The 24,441-nt window shown below is 52.6% G+C and overlaps 1 long non-coding RNA gene across 2 annotated transcripts; it reads left to right on the top strand.

Moving 5' to 3' along the window:
* The first annotated feature begins 21,706 nt into the window (after positions 1-21,706).
* LOC132081024 (uncharacterized) lies at positions 21,707-23,187 on the top strand. 2 transcript variants are annotated; one of them, XR_009419632.1, is made up of 4 exons: positions 21,707-21,887; positions 21,974-22,116; positions 22,246-22,528; positions 23,015-23,187. It is a non-coding gene; the product is annotated as an uncharacterized LOC132081024 (long non-coding RNA). The 2 variants fall into 2 exon arrangements; XR_009419631.1 differs by having other exon boundaries at positions 22,995-23,179.
* Positions 23,188-24,441: the final 1,254 nt, after the last annotated feature.

The following is a 24,441-nucleotide window of genomic DNA, read 5'->3' as shown; positions in this document are numbered from 1 at the left end:
GGCTGACCCCAGGGCGTGAGGAGCAGTGAGCTGTGGCACTGCCGTGGATTTCTCTGGAAATAGAGGAATGCACATCCCTGTGCTTCAGTGAGACCAGGAGGGAGAGAGGGCAGGGAAGGAGCCCAGCTGCAGCAGGAGGAGCACAGCAGCTGAGGGCTTTTGATTGTGGTGCTTTTTTGGCACTATGAGTGAGGTCTTGGGGACCAGAAACTGCTGATGGGGGCAAGAATTGGCCATTGCCATGCAGGGATGTGGAGCAGCTCTCCATAGGTTGGTCACACCATGCCCAGCAGGTCTTGCTCTCTTGGCTCAGCACCTTTGTCTCCACTCACCCAGGAAAGAGCAGCAAAAGCAGGATTGGGCCTGAGGAACCATCAGCCAGGAGCAATAATCTGCTCCATGAAAAGCTATGGAGCAGGTGAGCCATTTCTCCCCGGAATGGCTAGCACAGGGGGGAAAAAAAAGACATTTGTATTTCTGCCAGTTGACAAAATGAAATGCCACTTGTAGCCAGTGAAACTCTGCAGATTTTGCTAATGAAGGACTGCTCCATCCAGCTTCCAGCTGGATCCCAGCCCCAGCCACAACACGGACCCTGGCAGCATCCCCGTCGCATCCCAGCACTGGTGCCACAGCTCAGGCTCCTGCACACCCAGGCTCTGCCCCACAGCAGGGACACAGATCCCACTGCCAGCTTTGCTCCCCTGTGTTTGCCCTGGGGACTGTGCTGCTGGGGCAGCACCGTGTCCCTCGGGAGGCTCTAACACATCTTAGGAAATTTTCCCATTCTACTCAGTTTAATTTCACCCATTAGAGCTTGTTTCAGCAGGGTCCCCAGGGAATGGCACTCCCCAGCATCCTCCTCTGGCTCTTCCTCTGCTTCTCTTCTCCCTGTGCACACAGCTCAGCTCAGCATGGCTCAGCCTTGCTCATCCATGAGCAGTGCTGGTCCAAACAAGCACATCCTCCATAAAATTTGCACCTCCCTGCACAGTCCCAGAGGATTTCCCAGCTGGTCATGATGTTTTTTGGGAGTTGAAAGGTGCTGACCCTGCCCTGCTGCACACAGAGAGGACAAACACTTGAGGAGACCTTGGCCACTGCATTTCATCATGGCCAGAGGTGGGAGCCTCCTTATCCACAACTGAGAGCAAAAATTGAGCCAGTTTGGGAAAATCATGCACCCTCAGCATGCCACCACTCCAAGACCAGGCCAGAATCTCCATCACTTTGGGATCCTGGCTGGAAAAACATGAAAAAGCGGGTGGAAAGAAGCTTATCTGCTGCTGTCATGGCCTGCAGTGTTTGGGGTGAGGATTTGGGGCAGCAGATGGGAATTCCTAGACTTTGTGCACAATCCCAGTGCCAGCTCCATGGGCCAGTTGTGATGAGCACAGCTTTAGCATTTTACCATGTCATGCTCAAGCAAAGAGCAGCTCCCCTGGGGGCTCACAGCACCCAGGAGAAACCATGGAGCCCTTTCAGCTTTCCTCACTCCACAACCAATGCTCAGCTCCCCTTCCCCTCATCCAAAGGGTGAATTATTTCAGGAAAGGAGGAAGAAAAAGCAGTAGTGATGAGCTGCTCACACTGTGGGTGGACACACTGTGGGTCAGACAGGCACGTCACACAACCCAGAGGTTTGGCTGCAGCCACAGAGCCCAACTGGCTGCTTACATAAAGGAGCAGAGGGCAGGGCCTGCAGGACCACCAGCACAGGCAGCAGATGCTCCCAGGGCAAATCCACCCACCCGGGCAGACGTCACCTAATCAGCACGCTGGCTTCCTCCCAAGGCACTCCTGGGCACTCTGTAAATATCTTATGTAAGCACCCCTGGCCTGGCTGGAGCCCCTGCAGCCATGTCACAGCCATTCCCTCCTGGACACAGGCACAGAGGAGGTCTGGGGGGTCTCAAGGGGCTTTCCCCATCATGGACCTGTCAGGTCCCCTTGGTGACACAGAGGAGGCTCCAGGGAAATTCTGGTGTGTGGAGAAGAATTGTCCATCCCCAGAGGCAAAAAAAAAACCAGAAGAAGGGGTCAAAATGACAAATCACTTCTGCCCCCAAGCTATTTGTCCTCCAGGATTTGGCAGCTGGGTGCAGGGCTGGGGAAGAGCCCAACAGGCCTTCCTACAAGGGCAGCACCTCCAGCCCAGCCACAGCTGAAGTCCCCTCAGTAATGGAGACACCACACCAAGCCAGGAGACTCTGCCAGTGCTCAGCTCCCACCACGTGGGGAATTTCTCATCTCATCTCCCCAAATTTCTCAGCACTGCCAGAAATATGAGAGACACAGAGAGATTCCTCTTTGTCCTGAGCAGCCTTCTGGAGATAGCTGGAGTTGTGAGGCTGGAGAGAGCCCATGGATGGACACAGCAGGGTAGAACCAGCTACCAGGGCTGGGGCATGAGCAGGGTGCAGAGGATGGATAACCTGGGAGCATCTTCAGCACTTCAGGCTGCTCAGTGAGATGAAAGCTCAGGTGAGGGCTGTGCTGTCAGACACTATTTCCTCCCTCCCTCCCTCCAGGCTCGCATCTACAAATGATTTACCCACAGTGGTTTTGGCCAAAGGAAACACCAAATGAGTGGGATTTTGCCTTTACCTGTCAGCACCAGCCTTGGGGGACCTGCCCATGCATGGGGCATCCCCTCCTGTGCCAAACCAGGTCACAGCGAGCTCGGTGGGCTCAGACATCAGCTGAGGATGCTCGGGGGCACAGACAGCAGCAGGCCGAGGGATCAGACAGGACACGACCCGCCCCAGCCTCCTGCTCTATTTGACTGTCATTTAAACACTACAAACCCGCCCTGTCTTTTACAAGAGGCATTTCACACCCGCCCCCGCTGCTAAATAAAGCATCCCCAGCCCTGCTGCACCTCCCGGGGCAGCGCTGGGCACGGAGCAAGGTTAAATTATCCCTGCACAATCAGCACCAGCGGCTCCTCCGTCAGCCCTGCAGCTCCAGGCTGAGCTGGCCGTGCCACCAGGAGGGGACAAGAGAGGCAGACAGAGAATTTGGGTCTGTAGCTGGCAGGGGGGAATATACACACAAATTTCTGTGCTGTCCTGCTCTTGGCAAGGCCTCTGTGCCCGCTGCTGGCAGCTCTCAGGGGTTGGGAGAGGGAAAAGGGGTGCAGGCAGCAGCTGGATCTGGGTATGGCAATAAAGGTAAAACTTCAGGGATTGCTCAAGTCCTGTCCTCAATCACACAGCACCAAGTGGCACTGGGCAGCTGCAGGCACCAGAGCCAAGCGGAATTGGAATTTGTAGAGTGGAGAAACATCAAAACTGGCACAAACCCCCCAGTTTTCACCCTCTGCTCAAAGCCTCGAGCAGGACTCACAGCACACACCAGCGCTGTGGCAGGGAAGCCAAGAGGCCAGGCTGAAACTGAGCTGCATTTTGGGATCACCTGCCTGTGATGGTTTCTGGAGGGTGGAGTCCTACAAAACAGAAGTTCAGTAGTGCCCAGGGCCAGGGAGATGAAAGGCTGAGGTATTCTTTGGGTTGTGGAGCAAAATAAAACTGTACATTCATATGGAAACAAATTATTTTTAAGTGAAAGACTAAATTATAAAGGTTTTGTTCCATGAGCCTCAAAGCAGTTTGTTCAATCCAAAAGGCACCAGCTCCCCACCAGGTTGTTGCACTCATTTGTAAATCACAGTTCTCTTCTAGATAATTTAAAAGACATTTTCCAAAGCAGAAGAGGCAATTAAAAAAAAAAAAAATTAACTCTAAACAGAGCATTCTGACTCTCCCTGAAAACTTCACGTTTCCAAAAAGCAAAGGTAAAGCACCGTGGTGTTCCCAGTTGTTTCTCTCCCCCATTTTGAGCAGTCACATGTAATTCCTGAGCTCTGCATGAGTTTGGGATGGGTGCCAGGCTCTGCAGTGCCAGTGCTGAACACACACAGTTGCCAGCACACCCCAGCAAAGCCCAGGGCAGGGAGCTCCTAAAGGGGTGAGGATTCCCCTTTCCCTTTTTTGGGGTGTTTATCCCTGTGGGGTGAGCCAGGGAATTCCATTTGGGATGCAGGGGTGGCACAGCAGATCCCATCAGGTGATACCTGCTGCTCTGGGGTGCTCCAATGCTCACAGAGATGACACAGAAGGGCTGATTCCCTCATGGAGCTGCTGTGGAACATCCTAAAGGTCTCATTTTCAGCGGGGAGCTGACCCCTCTGCAATGCCCAGGTGGCACACGCACCTCACGTGGGGAGGCCAAAGCAAGGTGAGGTGGAACACCCAGGCAAGGTGTGATCCAGCTCTCTGGGAGCCCAGGAAACTCCTCCTGGCAGCCCCTGCCTCAAATCCAGCACCACTGGGATGGGAATTTGGCTGTCACCAGCTGTAAATGCCCATGGCAGGGCAGAAATTATTGATGTTCTTCTCTGAGGCCTGCAGCCAGCAGGAGGGCACGGCCTACCAGGCCTGCACTTTGTGCTTCCCAACAAAGATGCTTCTTAAGAATTCCTTTTATTCTTCCTCTCTCCCTCTCCTTTCTGGATGGTGGATGATAAAAAACAAAGCAGCAAAACCTTCCCAGAGCCCAGTCCTGAGTGACCCCCAAGCCCCCACACCTCCCTGCATGTCAGCAAGGCTCCAGTGTGAATTTTTGGCTTGGTTTATCAGGGATCAAACTGTGCCTCTCCCCAGGGGACCTTCCACTTCTTCTCCATTAAGATAAAAAGGAGAAAAGTTTTAAAAGCCCACTGTTTAACAAGGCAGCTGCAGGGAGGCTGCTCCACTGATTGAGTTTTTACCTGGTCCTTACAGGCAAGCTCAAGTACTTAACATAGAAATGAGGTTTAGTCACAGCGAGGCATTTGGGATTAGAGCTGGCTGGAGGAACTCTGATGAAACTACGTTCCTTCAGAATATGCACTCTTGTCAAAATTGAAATGTTTTGTGAGATTGAATAGGTTTAGCCAGAAGTTCATTTCCCAAAGAAAATCAGGGAGAGGTTGCAGGAAAATTTGTTGAATGAAAAAAGATGTTCTTTTTCTTTTGAGCCATGCTGAGGTGCAGGTTGTTGAAGAGGTTGAATTTTTCTTTTTTTTTTTTCTTTTTTTTTTTTGTTGTTGTTGTTTTGAGGGTTTATTTTAAGTCGTGTATTGCTCAGGGAGGAACCTGAAGAACTATTTTCTCTCTAATGACAAGTTTACCCAAACTCAGCAATTCCCTGCTCCCTGCTGGCTCACATACTGGTGGCCCTGAAGACATTTCTGCCTCTGCAAGAAATCCTTGCTACCAGACTCCAAGGACAGCACGACTCAGTAAAGATAAGCTATCAAATCCCACCTGGAGTGATCCTGGGGAGGCAGGGGAAGCCAGGCAGGACCAGGGCGGGCAGCACAACTGCAAACAGCATCAGTGACCTTCACTAAGGTGAGTCCCTAGCAGCAATTGGGAATTTCTCACCCCAGCTCCACTGAAAACAAAAGAAAGGATGGGGGACCCCTCAGCATGGAAAGAATGGGTGAGTGACTTCCATATGGAATGACAGACCATGGGGGTTTCTGCAAACCTGTTGGTTTCAGTTTCTAACTGTTCTTCTGCCAAAATCTGGCATTGCTGCTGTTGGATAAACCTGTTACTGGAGTCTCTTGGTAAAGGTTCACACTCTTGGGTCCAACAGGTAAAACCTCAGGGTCAGGTTTCATTGGGAAATGAGGATCCACTCAGGTTTTGGGCTCTGTTTTGAGCATGAGCTGGGCTCAGCAATGGCCTGGGCTCCTCCTGCTCTGAGGCAGCCTCCTGGAGCACCTGCTCAGCAGGAAGGGGAAGGAGCATTGGGATTTCCCAGTGTTAGAGGCAGCAGCAACTCCCAGAGCAGCCACACGGATTTTGCACAACCCTTCCCTGTGATCACACCCAAGGGGCTGCAATCTCCTCCAGGTTTATTTAGCATATGCCAACAGCCTCCTCTGCTCAGCCTCAGGAGGCAGGAACTCCAATTCCCTTAGACTGGCAGCGGGTTGGTGTCTCAGCAGCCCTGCCTGGAGCAGGCAGGCTCAGAGCAGACACTTTCCCAAGGGCAGGAGTAACAGGCAGAGCTGTTGGACCCAGTCACAACAAGGGATCCCTGTTACAACTCAAACCACAGCACAAAACATCCTCCCCAGCTTGTTGGGGGGGGGATGCCAGCTATACAAGTGGATTTTGGAGAAACAATCAACAGCCCACAGTCCCAAGCAGCAAATTCCCAGTTTTCCTCCAGCCCTGTCACTGCCACTCATCACCACCCAAACCCAAGGGGGGTTTGTGCCTGACCTCAGCCTGGGGGTGTCCAGGAACCCTCTGACTACTGTCCCTGTAGCCCCAGCTGTGAGCAAAGCATCCAAAGCCAGCAGTACTGGGGGGGCTTTGTTTTTGGGGTGAGAGGAGCTTTATAAAAGACTTCCTCTCCCTCTCCCTGCCAAGCGGACATCGCTGGTCCTGCCGTCACATCGTGCTCTGCACACACACAGAGATTTCTGCCCTGGCTTAAAAAGAGCATTGTTTGCAGAACAGAGAGAACAACACGTGAAAAGGAGAAGAGGAAAAAATTATTAAGGAAAAAAAAAAAAAAGAAATCTGTGATGTTTGCTGGAAGAAAAACCCACTCATTTGTTTGGACAAGGATTCTCAGCACGTACAATCTCAGGAACAAAAGGAGATGCTTGCTCTCTGCTGTGTTTGTGGGAAGACTCCTGTAAATATTATGGGGTGTTTGTGCTGTGGAGATGATCTCCAACCCGCCCTCAGAATCTCCCAGCACCCCCAAAATCCCTGCTGGGGGGTCCAGCCCTCACACAGCCCCACAGATCCAGACCCTGAGCCCTTCCCTTTATATTCAGTAGCAGCCTGTTCCAACAGAAGTAACAGCAGCACTGAAATTCCTTCGGGAAGAAGTTTTGGGAAGAAGCACAGCTCCATCTGACCTTGCTGGTACTCAACAAGATGTAGGTCAAATATTTTAATTGCCAAGTCACTAATCCCCCACGCACAGCTCTCCAATATTTGCACATTGCTGCGGACTTACAGCCTTTGGAAGCCTCGTGGGGGGAAAGAAACAGCAGCTGGATTGATGGGGAAGCAATTCCTGCTGAAGCACAGGGCTGGATACAACTGCTTGGGATGAATGGCTGTGACTGCAGGGAGAAGGGAGAGGAGCAGGGGGGAGTTGCTGCTCCACCAGCTGCATTTCCAGTTGGATTCAAAGCTAAGGCAGCATCCCTCAGCATCGGAGCACAGCTGTCCCAGCTGCACAGGCAGCACATGAATGCACCCCTGGAGCCTCCCCCCTCCCAGTGCTGCTGGGGAACTCGGAGGAAGGCAGGAATTTCTTTTGGATAAGGAATCAGAGAGTGAAGCAGCGCAGCGCTGCAATGCAGCCACCTCCAGGCTGCAGCTCCTGACACCTGAGACTCCTCGGACAGGCACAGCACCAGCAAATGCCTCCCTGCTCCCCAAGGAATTTGAAGAGACTGAGGGTAATTGCCTGTGATGGAATTTAATTCACACACACACACACACAAAATACTCTAGCAGGAATCACAGCCCCTGGGTCGTGCAGGGACAAGAAGAGGACCCTGAAGTGCCAAGTTCAGACCCTGCCATGCTGCATAATCAAGTTCAGGAATCTATCATGGGAACCTTTAAATTAGCTCAATTTTTTACCCCTCTCTGCTGCTGGCATCCTGTTCTGGATTTCCTTCCTGAGGATGCTCCACTCCAGGTGTGCTCACCTCAGGGTGGGCTCCCCACATGCTGGGACACACAAAGCCTCACCTTGGGGCTGGTTTCCAGTTAGGGTCCACCAGCATCAGCTCAGTGACAGCATCTCCAGAGAGGAAAGGGAGTGGGGACGGGGGTTTGGGATATGTGGCGTGGAAAACCTCCCATTTTCAGGTCAGAATTAAAAAGGCCAATTACATTATCATCTCTCAGGTACAGGAATAGTCTCACTCACTCAAACAGCAAGACACTGCCCTGGCCCAGAGCAGTGACATTGCTGCAGCCCTGAGCACAAATGGGAAATTCTGATGAGGACATGAAGCGAGGTGGATTCTGCCTGTATATCTACCCCTGCAAATCTCAGAGAAAAGATTTTCCAGATGACGTATTCACATTCCTTTCCCTGCTGTCCCATTAGAGAACACACAGTGCCCCTTTCCCAGAGCATCACCCCAGGCATGCAAGAGGCAGGTTTAAAGCTTTGGGGCCCAGGGCTATCCAGGGAAGGAGATTCCCTGCAGAAGGAAAAGACTGTGGGGCTTTTTCCCCCATTTTTCCCCATTTTTCAGAGACAAAACCTTTGTTTTTATGTGGCAGAGGGAGAGCTCAGGGTGGGACAGCAGCAGCCCATTGGATTTGATGCACAGCAAAAGGAGTTGGGTGTTTTTACTTGGCTGCTCCAGGTACTTGAGACATGACCCTGTCTGCTGGGGCATCACATGGACACATTTCATATTCAGTCTCACTTTCACAAATAAGAAAAAAACCTTGATTTTCACTATTCATCTTCCTTAGAATGTGTCACACAGGAGAGTTATTCCCAGTTTTGGGATCCAGGAGTATGGAAGAAGCTGTGGATGCTGGGGCACAAGGCTCATCCCCCTGCTTTGCTCCATTCCCCCCACATCTGGCCACTGCAAGGGAATTGTTTGTGCAACTACTGCCCAAAGCACATCCCATGGAAAGCAGGGAACAGGTTACAGGAGATCCTGGCCTCTGGAGCAGTGCATAAAACTTCAGTGTGTCCCACAGGGACAATTATCAAGTGGGAGAGTCAGTCTTCCCAACCCACAGCCATTAATTACAAAACAGGGAAGAGGGCTTAAAGCTCTTATGTTTGAAGTTGTTAGCTCAGCCCTTTAGGGAACTCCTGATGTGCTAGAGCATCTAATCTCTGCAAATCACTTTTATTCAGTCTTGCTCTGGGTTTTCCTTTTTTAATCAACTTAATCTTTATTCATGAGGTGTGTTACTGCATCACGGAAACGCCCAGATTCTGAGCATCAGGCTCGGGGAACGGAAATTGAGGAAACTTGGTGTTTGCTCCAGTCAGGGCTTAAGGTCTGGAGCAATTTATCTGGACTCGTGGCAGGCCCTAGAACTCCTCCATGTCCCAGCAGGGAGGAGGAGGAGGAGGAGGAGGGAAACAGCCCAAGTTCTGGGAGGACAAGCACTACACCCCAGGGCTGGCACGCAGTGAGCAGCACGTCTCGTTGCTATATTTAATCAGAGAGGTCCCCTCTCACCCAGCCTCAATGACAGAGCCTTTTTCTTATATATATATATATATATATAAATTATAATAAAAGATTCTGTGAAATAAAAGTAATAAATTAAAGGGATCAAAGAACCGAGTGAGCGGAGAGTGACAGCAAAGCGAGGCGAAGAATAAAGGGAGCGTTAATGGGATTTCAAGGGGAGAAGGAGGGCAGGAGGGATGATTTGCTCCAGAGAAAGCAGAGAGCTGTGGTGCCAGGACCCCATGACCTGTCCCACATGGGGGTCAGATACTTATCCTGATCCATCCCTCCTCAGGCAGAGTCTCATGAGCCATCTCTAAATGGGGATGTGGGCAGAGCACGGCCAGACAGAGCAGAGTTTGACAGCCAGGACAAGATCCTGGGAGCAGACTGGGATTTTGGGAAGGCAGGAGCAATTTCAATGTCTGCTTCCCTGGAAGCACAGGGCCATCATTTGGGGGTGGTCTGAGCAGGACCCCATCCCCACAAACCAGAGCACCCCCAGTTTCCCCAGTGCAGCTCTCAGCAGCCTGGAGTGCCCTCAGTCTCATCCTCTGAGGATCAGCTCCCCCCCATCATGATCCAAAGGAGCTAATGGGATTGTAATTCTTCTAATGAGCTGTAATTAATTAATTGCCCTGTTAGCACAAGAGCTTTACATTTTTTGGCAAGCACGGTGCAGTTTTGTAGCTAGAGGGAGGCTCTTCCCCAGCACCATCACGCTCCCATCGTGGCTGCAGACGAGCTCGTTCCCCTCCACTTCAATCTGACACACTTCCCTTTGGGAAAGAGCCTTGGAAGCAGGCACACAGCTCACAGTTCTCTCCCAAATTACAGACAACCAAGGCACAGACATTCATTCAGAGGGATCACAAACATCTCCTCTGTCAGTCCTTCGAGAACATCCATCCCCTCTGGCAAACTTAACCAGACAAACACACCACGGGCAGAGAGCAGGAGATACTGAGACCCTCCGTGGTCCCTGCAGAGCAGGAATATAATGTGGGGAATTCCAAAAAGCACTCAGAACGAAGCCAGAGCAGTGTCTGATCTGTGTTGCTCAGCACAGCAGCCCTGGGATGCTCAGATCCACGCTGCAGCCTCCTGCATGCCCGGATGCAGGATTGGATCCCTGCACAGCAGCCACCTCTTCCAGCTTGGCTTCTCCATTACCTCCACGTTTAATAATTAAAGCATCAGTGTAAAAGCATTAAAGTTTCAGGCACTGACACGTTCAGAGCAAGATGAAGGGCTCAGGGATAAGGCAAGTGCTGCTGTTATTACCCCTGAACAGCTCAGACCATGAGGAGCAGCTCCCTGCCCCTCTGCCCCCACAACGTGTCCTTTTCCCCTCACAAACCCTTTCCTCCCAGATCTGCTTTCCAAGAGCCTGCACTCCAGTCTGTAGGGGAGATTTGCTCATCATCGGGTGTCTCTATAAAAATCCTAATAGAGGGGGGCTCTTCCCAGGGAGCCTGGCTTTTTATAGAGCACAGAGCTTTGTGCGGAGCCAGCTCCGAGCAAGGGTTACCAGGTACCTTTGGCTGGCTGTGGGGGCGGAACAGGAGGGAACAGGAGGGCTTTCTGCAGGAGCAGATGGAGCTGCCATGCCTGGGAGCCAGCCCAGCCCTGCTGCGGTGACAGACTGTCCCACGCCACCTCCCCCAGAGATGCTGCACCAGGACCCCCTTGAGGGAATTGGGGGAGGCACCGAGGGGCTGAGCACAGCACAGCTCATCCCACCACCACCACCAGAGCCCACACCAGGCAAGCCTTGCCCAGCATCCAACCCACCCCTCTTGTTTGCTCCTATTTATAACCAGCAGGCTGGGGAGGAGGATGGCTCTCCTCTCATTAGGTTGAGCTGGGCAAGAGTACACCATCTACCCTCTAATTCTCACACCAGTTAAGCTAATTGCATCCCCCTGAGTAGCTGCTGCTGGTTCAAAGGGTTCTGGGTCCCTCTGCATCTTGGGGGATATGAGCCCCTTCTGTGTAGGATGGAATCCCCCAGACAAAACTCTTTAGACACATTATTTGCTCCTAAAAAAAACACTGAATCCAACCAGACCCTTAAGATGGGGAATAGAGTTCATGCCCCCATGGAGCAGCAGAGATTTGGGGTTGGTGGAGCCCTGCCCATGGGATATCAGGGCCAGGAAAGGTTTGGAACTGAGAATGCAGGCAGGAGTGCTCAGCCAGCCCTTCCCTTCCTGCCTCTCCTGCAGAAATGAAATGCAGTTTGCATTTGGAAGCAAGGATGAGCGGGGCCATCTGAGCCCGGGCTGCCACTGGGGCTGGGTGTGCCAGGCCATCAATCCTCGGTGACAGCGCCCGGGCCTGGACACAACTGAGCATTTCCTTGATTAAAAGAGATGGGGGAATGCAGCACTGGGTCCCAGCAGAGCCAGGCAGGACTGTGCCCCACCATCAGCTCCCCCAGTCACAGGTGACAGCAGGAACCAGCCAGGTCCCACCTGCCATCCCACACCCGCAGGGATGGTCCCTCCTTGCCAGGCAGACAGAGGCTGTTCCTCTCATTAATCCAGCATCTGCTCCTCTGAGGATGCTTTCACAGCTTCTCCTGGTTTGTCCCCTGCCTTTTCAGGCACTGCAGACACAAAAGACCCTGTTCTTTGTGCAGTGCCACCAACCAGGTGCACCAGCAGCCCTGGGTGCAGCCCTCGACTGGATCTAACAATGCCACAGGTCACCCTCTTCTTTACCCCCAGGTTGTTGTCCCAGTTTCCAGCCTTGCTTCACCACTTTTGTATTTCAAAGAGATTTTTGGAGAAGTTTCTTTCATGGCAATATTTTCATAGTATCCCAGAATGGTTTGGGTTGGAAGGGACCTTAAAGCTCACCTCATTCCCACCCCTGCCATGGGCAGGGACACCTTCCACTATCCCAGGTTGCTCCAAACCCCATCCAGCCTGGCCTTGGACACTTCCAGGGGTATAAATGTGATGCACAGGGATGTCCTGCTGCAAGGTCACCTTTCTCCCACACTGGCCCCATTTGTGCTGGTCCCTCTCCTTCACATCTCTGCAAGCTGCAGCCAACTCCCACAGGGACCCTTCCCAGGTCCCTTCTCCCACTTGTGCTGTTCTTGCACCTGCTTTAGCTTGCTGAACACTAAATATTTTATTTATTACCTCTCTGGAAAGTTACTGGGGAGATTTCCCAGAATAGGAAATCATCAGAGCTGCGAGCTGCTCCTGGGGGGTGCACCAAGCCCGGGGATGGTTCCAACCAGCGCTTTAGTTGTGCTTTGAATGCGCTTCTTTATATCATCATCATCTCTTTTGATTTGGTTCTTTGACCAAGCCATGACTTCAGTGGCACTGCCAAGATCTTCCCAGCCATAGGGAAGGTGGTGATGCCTCCCTATGGGGCTGTTTGTCCATCCTCTGCTCTTTGGGGAATGTGGTGCTCCAAGCAGAGCAGGGGTGGCAGGACCCTCTGGAAGGCTGAGGACAAGGATGGCTGCAGGGAGGAGAAGCAGGGCTCATGTCCCTGAGTGTGGTGGCCCCAGAGGTTGCCCCAGTTCCCTGTTCCAGGTGTCAGGATGATAAAGCCCAGCCCAGCTCCCCGGAGCAGGCGCAGCTCCCATAATTAATGGCACCGCCAGCACTTCCCTGCCGGGCCATGAATAAAACATCGCTGCTGAGCACCCAAATTTTGAAAAATCTCTCCTTTTCTTCCTGTTAATTATATTTGTCGGGACACTGTGATTTTTTTTATTGTCCCCTACTGCTTAATCTGGGGGGTGGAAGTGAGTTTGGGGCCCATTCTTTCACCCTGTATCCTAAAGGGATGGCAGAACTGCCAGGGAGATTTCCCACCCCCAAATTCCCTTCCCTCCCTTTGGAAGGGTTCACCTCTGCATCTTCAGACCTGCTGGATCTCTAGGTTTGCTACAGCCTTTGGATATTTTTTGCTTTTCTGGGTTTTTCAGCATCCAAGAGCCCCTCCTGGAAACCAGAATCTGCAGATCCTTTCCATCTTGCAAATGTTTTTGCTGCATATCCAGTCTATGGACAGGGAGCTCTCCATTTTCCTCATGAAGATGGGACTGCACTTTTTCCCTGACCCTTTTAGTCCAGAGAAGGAGGGACAAAAGAGAGGGACATGTAAGCCAAGGGAGCCCAAGCACTTCAGATGAATTCTTGGCATGAGTTTCAGCACATCTCCCTGTCTCAGTTTCCCCGTTTCTCTATAAAATCCTCAAAAGGCAGTGCAGGTAGAGAAAAACCTCACAGGGCTGGGATCAGCTCAGGGGGAGAAAGGAGGTTCCAAAGCTTACAGCTCTCAAACCAGACCCTGAACATTTTCCTCTGCCTGCCCACCCTGCCATGGCTCAGATATTTCCTCCATCCCCACTAAAACTTCATGATACCCATCCATGCTGTGCCTGCAGCAGGCAGAGATTTGCACTCCTGAGTGGTTTTGGGAGGCTGAGCCCAAGTTTGTGCCACAAGGCAATCCCACCCCAGAGAGCAGCTCCATCACTGCCTGGCTGGGAATGGGAGCAGTGTCTGAGCAGGAGAGAGATGTTGCCTGCACATATCCAAGTCTGAGCATCTCCCTGTGTGGAGAAAGGTGAAATTCCACCCTGGCTCTGCTGGCCCTGATCCAGGAGCTGCATTAGCAGGGTTCTGTCGGGTCAGAATCAGACTCAAAGCCAGTTACTGCTGTTGCAGAAGTGTCTCAGCCACTCAAAGTGCTGCAAGTGAGGATGATTCCCTGCCCTGGAGCCTGGGCAGGGGCAGCAGCAGCTGAGCTCAGGACTGTGCCATGCTGGGACACTGCAGCACTGTCCCCTTGCAGGTGACAACAGCCTGGCCTTGCATTTCCACCATTCCCAGCTGGATTTTACCTGTGGGCCTGCAGGTCCTGCCAGGCTGGGTGCCACAGCTCTGCCCATACCAGCCCCAGACAAGGGCTATGGGGAAGATGAAACAGGAAAGCCTTATAAATACGACTGTCTGGCAAAATATTTTGAGAATATGGAAACTATAAATGAGATTGAAATGAAAGCAAGCTTTGAGATTAGTTACTGAACAACTGGAAAACAATGGTGTGGCCAGACTGAAGATAATCTCAACACCCTCTGCTTGCAGACAGGCCCAAGGGTCAGAGCAGACCCTGCCAGCTTGGCAGAAGGGGCCCAAAGAGGAGTTTTTAGGGTTTAAAATGTAACACAGTATGATAATGTAATGATTCTTACAGGCTGTATGTAAATGCTATAGGATTTGTATATTGTACTAGATTGGTTAGTGAGAATTAAAATATTCAACACAGAAGAAGATTTATTGTATTGGAACGGGAAACTCTCTCTCTCTCTTACCCTTTTACTCTCTTACCTTTTTTACTCCCATACCCTCTCACCCTCTCATCCTCTCTCCCCCTCTCTTCTTTCAGTCCTGCTCTGAGCTGTGGCTGCAGATCCCAGCAGGGCCCTGCACCCAGGCCCTTTGCAATAAACCCCAAATTCCTGACCTGGCTGCAGAGATCTCTGCTCTCCATCCATCCCCACCATCCTCCTACAAAGGGGCAGCAAAGGCTCTGGGACCCAGCAATTCCTGCCTGAGCAACAAGCTCTGTGCTGCTCACTGCATCTTCTGCCAGCCCATTTTCTCTCCCTGAGCTCCTTCCAGCTGGGCCCAGGGATGCAGCCAGCACATCCAACCTGCCTGGGATGGATGCAGCCCTGCCTTCTCCTCCCTTTGCATGTCCCAGGGGGTCTCCTCTGCCTGTCCTGCTGTGTTTCTGTCCTCCTGAAGGTCCTGGGAATGTTCAGCTCGCAGTGAGATGTGTGCTGTACCTTTACAAGCTGGAGTGGAAGTGCTTGAAGTGCTCTCAAAGGGAAGAGCTGGCACCTCCGGCACTGGGAACACAGAGCTACAGCCACTCCTGAGTGCTAAGGAGGCTTCCTAGGTTATTTAAGAGGGGTCCTGCAGAAGAAAAGGATCTTCTCACAGCTTTGTTGCCACAGTGAAAGCCTAAAGCAAGTGAAGGAAATCGATTCTGCCAAGGTGGAGTGGAAGTAAGAGAGAGAAATGACAGTAATCTCAATGGGACCACTAAAAATCCCCTGGAGCTCTTCAGCAAAGCAGAGATTAGCAGGAGGATTTGCAGCCATGCTGGAGGCTGGGGCTCAGATCTGCTGCTGAGGTTTTGCATGGGCTTGGGTGAACAGCTTCATCTCATCCCACCCTGTTTCCCTGTCTGGGAAGGAGGGACAGTCTTGATTGCTCAGAAAAAAAAATAAAAATCTGCATTTAGTGGTGGTTGTGAGGCCCTTGGAGACCTCCCAAAGCAGGGAGAGGCCATGGGGAGGCAGAGTGGGGCACAATGGGGTGGTGGGGAACCATGAATGTGATCCGTGCTGCTTCCTGCATCAAACTCTTCCCTCAGATCCTTTCATCAGCCTCAGTTAATTGCTCATTTGATGGCTCTGGGATCTGCAGGAGCTTCTGGCCACCCCAGCCCCCTGAGACACCAATCCCCACCAAAACCAGCCTCATGCCATGCACCAAAACCAACAGATTCCCTCTGAGCCAGGGATTTTTATAAGGCAGCGAGAGCAGGACCACACAGGGCACATGAGATGAGGCTTTGTGAAACTGCACTGTGGAGAGATGGCCAAGGGGTGCCAAGGTGAATCCTTCCCTGCCTCGGGGCCCCAGGGCACCTCCCTTCACTCCACAGAGATGGAAATGAGCCTTCCCCATCCTGGAGCCCTGGCAGGGACTGGGCTGTGCTGGGCACTGGCACCAAGAGGCACTGAGCTTTCCCAAGCCCTCCTAACACAAATCAAACACAGGGATTTGAACTGGCCAGCAAAGATGGACCCAAAGCAATCCCACAGGGAGGATATTTTTATAAGCCAGGGCTATAAGAGAAAGGGCAGGAAACCTGACCCACCACAAATCACTCTGCTGTCACTTGCTGTAATCTAGAAATGCTCTATTAAAAACAGGAGCAGCCCCAGCTGCAGGCAGGGACACAGAAAGAGAGGAGGGCAGCTCAGGCTGGGATCTGCTGCCAGGGAGGTGAAATCTCTGGGGCTGGAAGGGCTGCTCTGCTCTCCTGTGGTTCATGGAGCTGCCCATGGCATCTGTCACCTGCAGCCAGCACATGAAGGTGACACATGGAGGGACACATCTCCCTAATGGCTGGCAGGGCTCTGTCACTAAAGGGCTCAGACACAGCTCCATGTTCCCAGTTTCTCCCCAAAAATGCCCTCCTTGCGCAGGGCAGGGCTCTGAGTGCTCAACGGATTTTTCCTGGTGCCAATGGGATTGGGAATTTTCCTCCTCTGCCCTCAGCCGTGCCCATGGAGCTGTGAGCCCCTGTGGCCACCACTGCAGCAAAAAACATCACCTGAAAAATGAGCTTCTGGGGCAACAGCAGCACTTTGCCAATTCAGCACAAACTGAGGCAATAATTACCAGGGCAGCAAAAATAATCCAGGGGTATTGAAGCACTTGAGGGCTTCCAAAAGTTGTTTTTTTTCCTTGGGAGATGCAGATTCCCATTCACTTTGAGGTTTTCCAGGTGAGATCTTTGAGAGCATTGTAACATTTTCCATTTGAGCATTTTCCATTTCAATGTTTTCCATGTCCAAGCCCAGCTGCTCTGATCACAGGGCATGGAGCAGCTCCAGAAGCCCCTGAGAGAGGAGTGGGAGTCTCCTCCCTCCCTCGCTCCCTCCTTCCCTGGCTCCATCAGGGTTTCACAACCACAAAACCTATTTTCTCACGTCTCTCTCCATTGACAAAACCAAATGTCCTGGACCACCTTCAGCTCCAAGCACTGGACAAAGGATCTGGTGATGCCAGGGCTGCCCTGGACATGGGAGAGCCTGGAGCAGGGTGTGTGAGGTGCCCCCACCCCAGGGCCCTGCTGCTCCCTCCTCTGAGGCCAGTGCACACCAGCTTGTTCAAACAAAGCCCATCTGTGCAGATTAATTACCAGATGATGTTTGCTCTGCTGCAGGAGCTGATTGGCTGGGGGAAGTTTAAACAGGATGGAGAAGGGAGAAGGGAGCACGGTGTCCTAGAGATGGAACACAGCCCTGGGTCCCACCCAACGGCAGCACCCATGAACCCTGCACACTGTGAGCACCTCTCTGGCACAGACACAGAGGGTGGCACCCCCAGAGAGCCACCAGCCCCAGGACAGCCTGCCCTGCAAGGTACAGGGACACAGAATGACCTGTCCATACACCGAGAACAAAATCCCTGTCAGTGTCCAAATGCCCAGGGAATCCTGTTAGAGACATCCCAGAAACAGCCCCAGGAACACCCATGGAAAAGGCTGTGGTGAGATGGGGGAGGACACAGCAAGGAAATCCCTTTGCAGAAACAATTCCTACAAAAACAGACTCCTGCTCTGGCCTGGCTGCCCAGCTGGGGAGAAAAGCCCAGCTTGGGGCTGGAGCACATTGCTGCACCCCAGCTACATCAGGAAACCACCCTGAGTCCCTTCAAGCACTGAGGTGACCCCCAGGCCACCCCATCCACTCTTCCCTTCACTGCTGGGGCAGATGAGGAGCCCAGGCCTGGAGAAAAACCCCAGATTTCCTCCTAATGCTTCCCAGTTCCACAGGAGATGGCTGATTCATCCCCTGAGCCTCTAGAACACTTCCAGCAGAGGTGGACTGCTGTAGATCACTGCTTTGAACCTCCCAATGACCCTTCCTGGCAATCAAGGAGCCTTCTGGACCTCAGTGGGAGGTGAAACAAGGCTGGAGCAGCTGCATAGGGCCACCCATCCCATCCCATCCCATCCCATCCCATCCCATCCCAGACTCACACTCAGCTCCTGAGATGGCTCCTGGAGCTCTCCTCTTGCTCCTACCACCCCAGCACTGGTGTAGGAAGGTCTCACCTCTTTGGAGCCAGCCCTCACTGCCCTGTTCTGCTGCTGGAGCCCAGAGGAGACCTCCACACCTCCATTCCTGCCATGGGGAGGCTGAGGAGCCTCAGCAGCTCAGAGAGGACGCTGCCCACGGATGGAGCCAGAGCAGGGAAAGGGCTGGGGAAGGAGGAGAACCTCCCTTCAAGCTTGCTCAACCACTGGTTAGTGGCTCCACAGGAAACACCTTGCCATGCTCACCTGGACAGACATGTTCCCAGTGAGGCAGGGCAGGGAGGGACAGGAGGCTGCAGATCCACCCCTTGGCACATGCAACCTCCTCTTGGCCACAGCTGTGAGGAGGGAGAGGAGAGGAGGCTGCCAGCAAGGCCTTTGTGCAGGATGGGGTCTGCTGGGGCCATTCCTGAAGGCAAAATGGCTTTGTCATCCAGGACTACCCCAGCCTGGGCTTGCCCCAGTGTAGCTCTGGTGTTCTAATACACCTTTGTGCTCCTCAGTTTGATTTTAGACTGAAGCTCTGAGGTCACACGTGAGGTTTTTTTGGAGAAATGCTTCTCCCTACCCATTCCTGAGCTGCTCCAGGACCAGGATCTGCAGGTTCACAGCATGCTCCAAGTCCAGGCTATGGCTGGTTAAAACCAACAGCGCTGAAAATGGGTGGACTGTGAATGTGTCCAAGGCCAGGTTGGACAGGGTTTGGAGCAACCTGGGACACTGGAAGGTGGCCCTGCCCATGGCAGGGATGGGAATGAGATTATCTTTGGGATCCCCTCCAGCCCAAACCATTCTGTGGTTAATTCATTCATTCCTCTAAAGTTTGCTTGGCCTTTAGGGTGTGGACAAATCCTGGAGGTCTTGGGAAGCAGAGAGAAGTGTTGGGAAGGACCCCAGGCTTCACCATAAGCCCATCTGGACACCTCAGCACTAGAGAACCTCCCAGGAGAGCTGGCTGAAGGCATCACAAAGGACTGGGGACAGCAGAAACCTGCAGCAGGAGGTTGGGACAGCATTGTACCCAAACAGGTCCTGCCTACTTTGTGGAGAACAACCCAAACCTGCCTGTTAGAGTCATGGCAGAGCTGCTGGATGACGAGGAGCAGCCACCCAGGCCTGTCCCAGCATGGAGCTCCTCCATGGCCACCTTCTGCTGCCAGAGGTGGCCATGGACACTCTCATGGACAGGGGCTGGGTGTGCCTGCCCTGCTCCAGGGCTCTGCCATGGACCCCCAGGAGCACAGAGCATGGCAGAAGGCTCCATTCTCTGCCAGGAGAAGGTTACTCAGAGTAAAAGCATGAGCTCATGTGTCATCCAAACAATCCCTGTGTCCTCCTCCCACCACAGAGCCGGGCGGGATCCCCAGTGCTCACCACAGCCACGCCAGCCTTTCCCATCACACCCTCCAAGGATGCTCCACCACGTCCCTCAGAGCCTGCTGCAGGAGAGGAGCCCCACATGGACGTGCCAGGGGCCACCACAGCCCCCAGGGATGGCTCTGCCAGCTGGCACCACCCTCACCTGGTGACATGGCACTCGCCACCCCTTCCCTGCTGTGCCCTGCTGGTGACAGAGGCTCAGAGCAGAGCAGCGCAGCTCCACTGGCACCAGGGACACAGAGTCTCTGCCCATGACGAGGGGGTGGGACTAGATGATCTCAAGGTCCTTCCAACCCAAACCATTCCATGATTCTGTGACTCAAAGCCATTTTCCAAAGGCTGGTCTCGCCCTGCCAGGTAATCTCCATGCTCAGACCCCTCTTCAGATGCTGTTTCCAAAGGGCCACATCATCAGCCTTCCCACACCTCCATGAGGCCCCATGCCTGCTCTGGTGCAGAGCCCTGGCTGCTCCAGGCTCAGGAAGGCTGAGACATTAAATGGGAAAACACTGATTTTTCAAGGGACTGCACCAACACAGGTGAAGCAAAGCCCAGCTTGGGAAAGCTGAAGTGTCCAAAGACAGGCTGGATGCAGTTTGGAGCAATGTGGCCCAGTGGAAGTTGTCTCAAGGTTGGATCTGAATGATCTTGAAGGTCCCTTCCAACCCAAACCATTCTGGGATTCTCTGACCCAAGGAGATTGGGTGCATTAAACCACAGGGCTGTACCCTGCAGACAGCAAGGAGGTAAATTTGAGAGGAAAGCAAGCCAGGAAGAATTTCTTTCCAGCCACACACGAGAAGAACCAGGTGAAGCTCAGGATGAAGCATCACCTGCTGAGTGGCTCTGCAGGATGTCACCAGTTTTCACAGCCCTGATCAAATGGAGATCTCTGGTTTGTAAACACACAAGGGTGTCTGGTGAAATCAAAGGGCTGTGGGCCCAGGGTGAAACACTCCCATAGCCATGAGTCAATCCATAGCGTTGCTGTGGACAGGAAGCTGGTGAGTCACGGGTCACAGCCAGGCTGGAGGTGACCACCCAGAGCATCCCTGTTATTTACAGCTACCAACCACACTGATGTGGGCAGAGAGACCCCCACCACTGCCCCAGGCAGGGACAATGGGATGCATTCCTAGCATGTCACCTCCTGGCCCCATCTCCTGCATCCCCAGCCTGGATTCCCAACCCAGGGCTGGTTCTGGTGTGCTGGGTGTTCCTCCTTCACCCAGCTAACATCTCCATCCAACAGCCAGCCTCTGCTAAAGCCATCACTGCTTATTGATGGTGAATAAATACAGAACTTCCCAAGCCTCTCCCTCCATGGGCACCACTCTTGGAAAGAAACACATGGAAGAATGTCGCAGACATCTTTTATGAAAAATTCTTTCTTTAGGATTTTTTCCTCCTGAGAAGCTGAGAAGCTTCCAGAACAAAATGTAAACATTGATTATCTGCTGCTGTAGAATGCAACAGGCAGAACTTTGATTGGCCCGTGTTAAATGTTTGTAATTAATGGCCAATCACATCCCAGCTAGCTCGGACAGAAAGCTGAGCCACAAACCTTTGTTATCATTCTTTGTTATTCTATTCTTAGCTAGCCTTCTGATGGAACCTTTTCTTCTATTCCTTTAACATAGTTTTAATGTAATACATATAATAAAATAATAAGTCAAGCCTTCTGGAACATAAAGTCAGATCTTTGTCTCTTCCTTCATCCTAAGACCCCTGTGAACACGGTCACAGAAGAACAAATAGAGTTTGCAGGGGGATTTCTTACAGAAGATTTGCAGATAATTTATCTGCAAATCAAGTGGCACCAAGGAGATGCCGGAACTCTTGGATGAAGCCTTTCTTCCACCTTGAAGGTTTGGCTTTGCCAGCCAGACCCCACCTGGATGGCTCAGGACTTTCCTCCCGTCTCCAGAGCCAGCCTTCATCCTCAGCCTCATCCTCCAGCCCCATCTGCAGCCTCCTTGGAGACATTTGGGCCGTGCCTCAGCAGCGGGGCCGGAGCAGCTGCGAGCACAGCATGCAGGGCTGGGGCCAGCAGCAGAGCTTGCCAAGAGATCCGAGGCAGGGCTGCTGCTGGGGAGCTGCCCTTTGCTTCGTGCCTCCCTTCCGACTGCCTGGCGAGCTCAGCCAAACACCATTAAAGGTTTATCCACACGCTGATCGACTTATCTGCCTCCAGAGCCGGAGCCAGAGCGGTCTCCAAGGGGAGAGGTGGTGGATGTGGCACCATCTTCCAAAGCAACAGAGGATGAGCAGGTGCTCCGAGAGATCAGCCAGGACACTCTGGGAAGAAGTGGTGATGCCTTCAAAGTGGAGAACGGGTTGATAAGGGGGGAATGGGGAGAGACATTTCAGCTCCTACTGAGTAATTATCACCCGTGGAAAGCTGAGGAGTTAGCTGGTGGGAGGGAAATTACAACCTATCATAAAACCAATCTCTCCCAAATCCAGTCCCTTCAGCGCTCAGGAGTGTTTGGTCTGGTTCCAAGGCTTCTGGAGGAGTTTGAGAGGTCCCTCGACAGAGCTGCAGCCCTCTGCAAGGCAGACACCACATCCCTTTTGTTCAGAGGAGCGCGGAAACGGGAATGCGTCAGGTGAGGGGCTGCAGGAAAACAAACGGCTCCATTCAGGAGAACCAGTGCTGGGGAGAGGAGAAAGGGACTTAATTACAGTGAGTCCCTTTACAGCAAAACTGCCAGGTGCTAAAAGACTTTTTAATTTAGCAGAGAAAGGCAGATCAACGCCAAGCATCTGGAAGCCGAAGACTGAGAAAACTCAATTAAAAATCAGGCAATGCTGCGAGTGGAGCAAGCCATGAAGTGATGGATTATTCATTCCACGATGTCTTCAACACAAGAGAGGGCCAGAATGATAGATCCTTCCAGCACTTCCACACTGTTGGTTGATGATGAACACTCCATCCCAACTTTTGGGAGAGCCAGGCCCTGACTTGGCAAACTGCAAAGTTCCCATGGATGATGGAGGACAATCCACCAGCCCTACTAGGTGAGTTGTTTTATGCTTGGAGGCATTAATAACCCAGAACTAACAGCCAACTCCATGGAAACCAACTGGTAGTCAGTGACAAGTTCTCCTGTTGCTATAGGAACAGGGCCCAAACAAATAAAAATTACCTATAATTTCTCCTCCCCAAAGTTCTCCCACATTACATCTCCATAGCAACTAATTAGCTCATTATTGATCAGAACCAAACCAGTGGAGGTGAGAACCAAGCCAGTGGACCAGTGGAAGTGCCTGGCTGCCATGGGCAGCTCCATCCTCTCTCGTGGTGAGATGAGATGGTTTATGCTGGGTTTGAGAGGAAAAGCTTGAGCAGAGGAGCTGGGGCTCTCAGGGCTGGATTCCTTCATGCCTTCCCCAGGATACCTCTGATACAAATATCACTTGCTCCCTTCTATTTCTAGCTGTCACCTTACACCTCAGGGTTTTATTCCTCGTTGCTCCTTTCCAGTCTCCCTCCGTCTCCTCCAGGCCCAGAGCTGCTCTGTTGGACACCTGCTTGTCTTGGCAATGTTCTCTCATCCTTCTGGCCAGGATAGCTGAGTCTCTTGGCTTGCTGCTACCTCTCCTGGACCAAGCCAGCACACTGCAGGCTCCTTGCAGGAGTCTCTCTTTCCTGATGTACACCCACAAATACAGCCCTGCATCCTCCTCTGGCAGTTCTGTCTTAGATCTCTTCTCTCTCCACCCTGGAAGTGTCCAAAGACAGACTGGATGCAGTTTGGAGCAATGTGGTCCTGTGGAAATTGTCCCAGGGTTGGAACTGAATGATCTGGAAGGTTCCCTCCAACCCAAACCATTCTGGGATTCTCTGGCCCAAGGAGATTGGGTGCATTAAACCCCAGACAGCAAGGAGGTAAATTAGCCACAGCTCGATGGGAAAAACTGCTGTAACACCCAAACCAAGGGGAACAGAGCTGTGCCAGGCCAGGGAGAGCCCAGGCAGAGCAGGAGTACCGAGCCTCTGCCCTGAGCCTGCAAACACAGAGCAAGGTGGTCTCATGCAGTGGCAGCCACACATCACAGCACTACAGGGGTGGGGTTGGGTTGTGGACCAAGGACTGATCTCCTCCTCCCCTGGGCCCTGGGGTCAGCAGGAATGGGGCACTGGAATGGGGCACAGGAATGGGGCACTGGAATGGGGCACAGGAATGGGGCACAGGAATGGGGCACACATGTCCCTCCAGCATCTCAGGAGAGAGGTTGAGTCACGGTGGAGGATTTTGTTTCCGTCCCAGTTTGGGGGGAAATTCCTGCTGTCTCAGATTATCCAAGGCATTCCCTGCCATGCCCAAGCCCCTGGCAAGGACCAAGGGATGGAGGAGAGGCTGCTGCTTGCTCTGCCCCTCCTGTTTGGTACCCCCAAAATCACACACACCACGAACACCCCATGGAGCACTGGCTGGCAAAAGGGCACCTGGAGCAGGGGGCTCTGTAAGGAACATTCCCCCATCCCAGGGGCTGCACTTCCAGCTGAATTCATGCAAATCACACATGAATCTCTGCAATTAATTGCTGTCACCTGCCACCACACACGTGGCAGATGTGCAGAGAGCTGAGCACATCCCTGCACAGTCCAGGCAGGGCAGGGTGAGGCCAGGCTGGGTACCAGGAGTGCTGGGGGATGCTGCATTTGCTCCAACCTGCAGCAAGGTGGAAGGTTTTGCCAAGAAATTGCCTTTTTTTTAACCAAAATAAACACAACCTGCAGGGTTCAGCCCCCACTGGGACATTCAGTTAATTCATCCATCCCCAAAATGTGACTGACCCCAGAGTGGGCAGAGCCTGGCTGCTGTGTCACCTCCCTGGTGGCACATGAGGACCAAGTGACATCACACCAGCCCCTGTCTCCCCTCCCTCCTCCACCAGCCCCATTTCCACCTCTCCATGGGAATCTG

This window comes from Ammospiza nelsoni, chromosome 17 (genome assembly GCF_027579445.1).
Source record: "Ammospiza nelsoni isolate bAmmNel1 chromosome 17, bAmmNel1.pri, whole genome shotgun sequence".
In the NCBI taxonomy this organism is placed as follows: Eukaryota; Metazoa; Chordata; class Aves; order Passeriformes; family Passerellidae; genus Ammospiza; species Ammospiza nelsoni.
The sequence above is the reverse complement of the archived record's forward strand: the minus strand, read 5'-3'. Positions and strand labels throughout refer to the sequence as shown.